Genomic DNA, 7747 nt, shown 5'->3' with positions numbered 1-7747 from the left:
AAAAAAAAAACAATTTCTGCATCACTTTAGGCCAATATGTATTATTCTACATATTTTTGGTAAAAACAAAAAAAATCGCAATAAGAGTATTTTGATTGGTTTGTGCAAAAGTTATAGCGTCTACAACATAGGGGATAGAGTTATGGCATTTTTATTATATATATTCTTTTTCACTAGTAATGGCAGAGATCAGCAATTTTTAGCGTGATTGCGGAAGACAGATCGGAGACTTTTTTGGGACCACTGACATAATGCACTGATTACTGTATAAATGACACTGGCAGGGAAGGGGTTAACACTAGTGGTGATCAAGGGGTTAAATGTGTTCCTTGGGAGGTGTTTCTAACTGTGGGGGGAGTGTAGTGACTGGAGGAGGCGAGAGATCGCTGTTCCTGATCACTAGGCACAGCAGATCTGTCTCTCCTCCCCTGTCAGAACAGGGATCTGTTTGTTTACATTGACAGATCCCCATTCTGGCTCTGCTGGGGAGCGATCACGGGTGGCCACGCGCATCGGCTCACCTGCTGTGCAGCGGGGGCGCGCGCCTGCTATAGCTCCTAAAAGAGCCGACGTACACCTAAGGCGATTTGCGGGAAGGGGCTGACCTGCCGCAGTATAATGACGCCGGCTGGTCAGCAAGTGGTAAAAGGACAGGTGCTGATCAGCCTTGCAAGAGCTGTATGCAGGGAGATGCAAATTCTATATATCAGTTTGTTGTCTGGGCTCCGCCAGGGTGCCGCAAGAACAGGACCCAGCTTGGATAAGCATGATGAGTTGCCATAGTGCAGGTGCCAGCACCATAACAACCAGTGATGCTCCATTGCTAGGACACACAGCATAATTCGTTGCTACAGTGATGGCGGATGGCGTACCCATACTATGGCAGTGCATTGACTGTGATCTGGGCCAGGTGGCGTGCAGGGCCGCCCCCACCATTTATAAAAATACAGAAGCCTGCGTCCCATCTGTATACACAGTGCAGCACACATACAGCTCCGTACACCGTACATGTCAGTAGACACAGTGCAGCACACACACAGCTCAGTACACCGTGCGTACATGTCAGTAAGTGCCTGAACTTGTGAATGTGTGAGGAGCAATGCCTCGTGGGACACATACTCCTGGACAGGAGAAGGAAGTGGTTCTAAAGGCAGAAGTCTTTTTACCTAAATGCATTCCATGCATTAAGGGGAAAACCTGGATGCAGCGCCACCCCCCCCCCCCCCCTCTTATACTTATCCAAGCCCTATCTCGATCTAGCCATGTGCATGAGAGCAGCGGCTCTCCCGGATTTTTCTCTCCTCATTGGCTCATACAGCTCCGGAAGCCAATGGCCCCTGCTCCTGTCAATCACAGTCAGCGAGCCAATGAGGAGAGAGCAGGGGGCTGGGCTGAGCCACGCTCTGGGTGTAAATGCTCAAGTGCCCCCAAAGTATGAGGCTAGCTATTGGGGGCAGGGGAAGGAGCGTACATCGCCGGCGGGGGACACAAAAAGAGGAGGTTCATGGCTGCTCTGTGCAAAACCATTGCACAGAGCCGTTAAGTATACCATTTGTAGTAATATTTGTTTAAATACTTCTACCTTTAGAATCACTTTAGGTGATTCTAAAGGCAGAAGTTTTTTACCTTGCTATGAGGGCACGCTGAAGGCAGGAGGAGACCGGAAGCTCTGGTGGGGGACCTCAGAAAAGGAGGATCAGGGCTGCTCTGTACCAGATCCAACCTCTATTTTGTTTCCTAACCATATAGGTGGTCAGGGCTGTCTTCAAAGGAGTCGTAAAGGCAGAAGTTTTTTTTATCTTAATGCATTAAGATAAATCTTCAGTGTGTAGCAGCCCCCCAATTACCAACCTGAGTCCTTTCTCTCTCCAGCTATGTCCACGATCCCCTCAGCCATTCAGGACACTCCTCCTGATTGGCTGAGACAGAGCAGCGGTGCCATTGGCTCCAGTGGCTGTCAATCAAGGTCAGGCAGCCAATCGGGAGAGTATTCAGGTATTTACTCCCACTTCCAGGCATAGATCGCTGCAGTATCCACGGCTATCTACGCTACGTTCGGTCCCTCCTCCGTCCTCCCGCTGTCTTCTGGGAGACACACAGGTCCCAGAAGACGACAGGGACCAGTGAGATCGCGCAGCGTGACTCGCGCATGCGCAATAGGGAACCAGGCTGTGAAGCCGCAAGGCTTCACTTCCGATTCCCTTACCGAAGATGCTGTCACCTCCACCTGGGAGCTGAGGGACAGATTGGCTTTGGGTAAAGGACATCACGGGCGCCCTGGGCAGGTAAGTGTCCATATATTAAGTCAGCAGCTGCAGTATTTGTAGCCGCTGACTTTTAACTTATTTTTTTTTGGCGGAACTCCGCTTTAAAGACGGCCCTGTACCTGGTTATTTATATTTACCACCGTATATAGATAGATATTCAAGAATAGATATTCCTGTACCTCCAGGCCTCAGATCAACACCAATTCTTGCACCTTCACACCCAAGATCAGCCTCAATTCAGACACCTTCACACCTCAGATCAGCTTCAATTCAGACACCTTCACACCTCAGATCAGCCCAACTCCTACACCAAAAGATCTCAGATCAGTTCCAATACAGACTTCAGATAACCCCAATTCAAGCACCTTCAGACCTTAGATCAGCCACAATTCTTGCACAATCAGATCCTAAGTTGGTCCTAATTCCTGCACCTCCAGACCTCTGATCAGACCCAATTCAGACCTTCCCTAATTCCTGCACCTTCACACTTTAGATCATCCCCAATTTCTGCACCTTCATACTTTAGATCACAGGTGTCAAACACAAAGCCCGCGGGCCGAATCCGGCCCTCCAGGCCATTTCATGTGGCCCTCACACTTTTCCTGCAGCTGCAGGAGAGCTCCAGCCCTCCTCTGGTCCTCCTCCAGACCCCTACTTTCTGCTTTCAAGCAATGCATCCAGCTTCTTCCCAGCAGCAGCATAAGGAAAGGGGGTGCACTGTGATGTTAGGGAGAGTAGGGGACTCAACTTCTGATGGTGGGGTGGCTCTGGACATCTAATGTAAGGGGAGGGGATGCGCTGGACATCTAATCTTACAGATGCAACCGGCCCTTTTGAGGACAATCATAATGCTGATGCGGGCCACAAAGAAATTTAGTTTGACACCCCTGCTTTAGATCATCCCCAATTCCTGCACCTTCGCACCTCAGATCAGCCCAACTCCTGCACCTTAAGACCTCAGCTCAATCTCAATTCATGCACCTTCACACCTCAGATTGGCCCAATTCCTGCACCATCAGACCTTAGATCAGCACCAATTCTTGCACCATCAGATCACCCCCAATTCAAGCACCTCCAGATCTCAGATAAGGCCCATTTCCTGCATCTCCACACCTCAGATCAACCCTATTCTGTAAATCAGCAGATTCAATTTATGGAGCGACTAGCGACTGCCACAAGCCAGCACCCTGAGTTGAAGGATTGGGAGGGAGGTGTCCTTGCAGCAGGACACTACCTTCTGCATTACATTTATTACTTTATTTGATGCGTTTTTCAACTCTCATATCCATATTTCCAACAAACCCAGACACCATCGCCCAGAAAATGAAGAACGGAAATGATGAAAAAAGAAAAGAACTAATGTAAAGCACTTGCAAAACGCATGAAGAACGAGTCTTGCGTTGCATTTTAACAAACATTTAAAACATTTCTTGCGCTTCAATGAAAATGCTTGTGTGTTTTCTAATGCAATGGTGTAAACAAGCTGGGTGTTACTTGCTCACTGGCGGAAACACGGCCGCAGCCACTTGCTAGCATGGGAGCAAAATGGGAATGACATCATATTGGGTTGTTCATCCAGAAAGTAACACCACAACACGTCAGTTGACACCTATCCCAAATTAGAAAGCATCTCTCTTAGACCTTGTTTACACTTGTGGTTGGGGGGGGCAATAATAAAAAAAAAAGCAGGGTTGAGTCACATTTTTACCACCCCCAACCACTCCAAGGCAGCAGGTGGGATGCATTGCAGTGCGGCCAAACTTATCTCATCTGAATGGGGCTGCGTCACATCTTGGCTCCATGGTGCTGGTTGTTACGAGTTAAAACAAGAGGCGAGGAGGCCAGTCAAATGCCCTCTGAAGAACACCACCTTGGATCACTCTTCAGAGGGCAAATGCTTCCATAAAGGAGCCTTTGCTCTAGATTTACACTGTGTTGGGTGACTGAGATTTTTCTGCTCTTGATCAACTAATGAGAGCCCCGATCATCGTACATTGACATTTCAGTAAAGTGTGAATAAACAAAAAAGGTAAACAGTGCCTTGCATTGTTACAACCACTCCCCATTGCCAGCAGAGAACAAGCACCAGTCTGCATGCTAAATTGGATGGCATGTGTGTACAAGACCTTATTCTCAGTTTTTTCAGTCTGTGCAGGAATACCATGTGGGTTGCTATGGTTCTTTACATTTTCCTTTTAAAACAGCTCCATAAAAAAAACAAAACACAATGCCTGCCTTAAGCGGTCGCCTAAGGCCTTGCCCTCACAGAATTCTTTGATTAGGAGGACCAATTCACCGGCTCACTGACGGCTCCAGATCACAGCCAGATAGAGCCGCTGCGCTGACAGTACCCCCTCCCACACAGACGGGAGAGGAGAGAGAGCTGCTTCTGCTCCTCCTCCCGCCCTCTCCTCCTGTGTCTGCACCACCCACACTCCCCGACAGTGTTCTGCCTAAGAGAAGAGGATGTGTGGGAGGGAAGTTTGAAGACCAGCAGCCAGAGGAGGAAAGATTGAGTCTGCTGATCCATTCATCCTCTCCCTGCCTTCTTTCTCCTGCCTCCCAGTAAGTATTCTGATGAAAGGGCCTCCTTCCTTCCTTCCTCCCTCCCTCCTCTTTTTCATTCTCTCTCTATCTCCACCCCTTGCTTTCGTTTGTTCGTTATTTCTCTTTTTCTCCCTCCATCCCAATCTCTCTCCCTCCATTCCTCTCTCTCGCGCTCTCTCTCTCTCTTTCTCCCTCCATCCCCTCTCTCTCTCTCTCTCTCTCTCCCTCTCTCTCCCCCTCCCTCCACCCCCTCTCTCGCTCTCTCTCTCTCTCTCTCCCCCTCTCTCACTCTCTCTTTCTCCCTCCACCCCCCCTCTCTCTCCACCCCCCCTCTCTCCCATCACTCTCTCCCTCCACCCCCCTCTCTCCCTTTATCTCCCCTCTCTCTTGTTCTCCCTCCATCCCCCCTCTTTCTCCCTCCATCCCCCTCGCTCTCTCTCCACCCCCCCTCTCTCTCTCCCTCCCTCCCTCTCTCTCCCTCCACCCCCTCTCTCGCTCTCTCTCTCTCTCCCTCCCCCTCTCTCTCCACCCCTGTTCTCTCCACCCCCCTTTCTCTCTCCCATCACCCTCTCTCTCTCTCCCTCCACCCCCCCTCTCTCCCTTTATCTCCCCTCTCTCTTGTTCTCCCTCCACCCCCCCTCTTTCTCCCTACATCCCCCCTCGCTCTTTCTCTCTCCCTCCACCCCCTCTCTCTCTCTTTCTCCCTCCACCCCCTCTCTCTTTCTCCCTCCATCCCCCCTCTCTCTCTCTCTCCCTCCACCCCCTCTCTCTCTTTCTCCCTCCATCCCCCCTCTCTCTTTCTCCCTCCATCCCCCCTCTCTCTTTCTCCCTCCATCCCCCCTCTCTCTCTCTCTCCCTCCACCTCCTCTCTCTTTCTCCCTCCATCCCTCTCTCGTTCTCTCTCCCTCTCTCTTTCTCCCTCCATCCCTCTCTCGTTCTCCCTCCCTCTCTCTTTCTCCCTCCATCCCTCTCTCCTGCTCTCTTTCTCCTTCCATCCCTCTCTCTCTCTCTTTCTCCCTCCATCCCTCTCTCTCTCTTTCTCCCTCCATCCCTCTCGTGCTCTCTCCCCCTCCATCTCTTTCTCTCTACCTCCATCTCTCTCCCCCCCCCCTCTCTCTCTCTCCCTTCATCCCTCACTCTCTCTCCCTCCCTCTCTCTCTCCCTCTCTCTCTCCCTCCCTCTTTCTCCCTCCCTCTCTCTTTCTCCCTCCATCCCTCTCTCCTGCTCTCTCTTTCTCCCTCCATCCCTCTCTCTTTCTCTCTCTCCATCCCTCTCTTGCTCTCTCTTTCTCCCTCTCTCACCATACCTCTCTCTCCATCCCCCTCTCTCCCACTCCCTCCACCCCCTCTCTCGCGCTCTCTCTCTCTCCCTCCATCCCCCTCTCTCGCTCTCTCTCCATCCCCCTCTCTCGCTCTCTCTCCCTCCATTCCCCTCTTTCTCCCTCCACCCCCCCTCTCTCTCTCCCATCACCCTCTCTCTCTCCCTCCACCCCCCTCTCTCCCTTTATCTCCCTCCATCCCCCCTCGCTCTCTCCATCCCCCCCTCTCTCCCGCCCCTCTCTCTCTCCCTCCCTCTCTCTCTCCCTCTCCCTCCACCCTCTCTCTCTCCCTCCATCCCCCTCTCTCGCTCTCTCTCCCTCCACCCCCCTCTCTCCCTTTATCTCCCCTCGCTCTCTTTCTCTCTCCATCCCCCCCTCTCTCTTTCTCCCTCCACCCCCTCTCTCTCTTTCTCCCTCCATCCCCCCTCTCTCTCTTTCTCCCTCCATCCCCCCTCTCTCTCTTTCTCCCTCCATCCCCCCTCTCTCTCTTTCTCCCTCCATCCCCCCTCTCTCTCTTTCTCCCTCCATCCCCCCTCTCTCTCTTTCTCCCTCCATCCCCCCTCTCTCTCTTTCTCCCTCCATCCCCCCTCTCTCTCTTTCTCCCTCCATCCCCCCTCTCTCTCTTTCTCCCTCCATCCCCCCTCTCTCTCGTGCTCTCTCTTTCTCCCTCCATCCCCCCTCTCTCTCGTGCTCTCTCTTTCTCCCTCCATCCCTCTCTCGTTCTCCCTCCCTCTCTCTTTCTCCCTCCATCCCTCTCTCGTTCTCCCTCCCTCTCTCTCCCTCCCTCTCTCCTGCTCTCTTTCTCCTTCCATTCCTCTCTCTCTCTCTTTATCCCTCCCTCTCTCTTTCTCCCTCCATCCCTCTCGTGCTCTCTCCCCCTCCATCTCTTTCTCTCTACCTCCATCTCTCTCTCTCCCCCCCCTCGCTCTCTCTCCCTTCATCCCTCACTCTCTCTGCCTCCATCCCCCCTCTCTCTCCCTCCACCCCCTCTCTCTCTCCCTCCCTCTCTCTCTCCCTCCCTCTTTCTCCCTCCATCCCTCTCTCCTGCTCTCTCTTTCTCCCTCCATCCCTCTCTCGCTCTCTCTCCCTCCATCCCTCTCTCGCTCTCTCTCCCTCCATCCCTCTCTCGCTCTCTCTCCCTCCATCCCCCTCTCTCTCTCTCCCTCCATCCCTCTCTTGCGCTCTCTCTTTCTCTCTCTCTCACCATACCTCTTTCTCTCCCTCCATCCCCCCTCTCTCTCCCTCCCTCTCTCCCTCCACCCCCTCTTTCGCTCTCTCTCCCTCCACCCCCCCTCTCTCTCTCTCTCCCTCCATCCCCCTCTCTCGCTCTCTCCCTCCATCCCCCTCTCTCGCTCTCTTTCTCTCTCCATCCCCTCTCTTTCTCCCTCCACCCCTCTCTCTCTCTTTCTCCCTCCACCCCTCTTTCTCCCTCCATCCCTCTCTCGTGCTCTCTCTTTCTCCTTCCATTCCTCTCTTTCTCCCTCCATCCCTCTCTCGTTCTCCCTCCATCACTCTCTCCTGCTCTCTTTCTCCTTCCATCCCTCTCTCTCTCTCTCTCTCTTTGTCCCTCCCTCTTTCTCCCTCCATCCCTCTCTCTCTTTCTCCCTCCATCCCT

Source organism: Aquarana catesbeiana, linkage group LG03 (assembly GCF_042186555.1).
Source record: "Aquarana catesbeiana isolate 2022-GZ linkage group LG03, ASM4218655v1, whole genome shotgun sequence".
Lineage (NCBI taxonomy): Eukaryota > Metazoa > Chordata > Amphibia > Anura > Ranidae > Aquarana > Aquarana catesbeiana.
Note: the sequence above shows the minus strand (reverse complement) of the source record.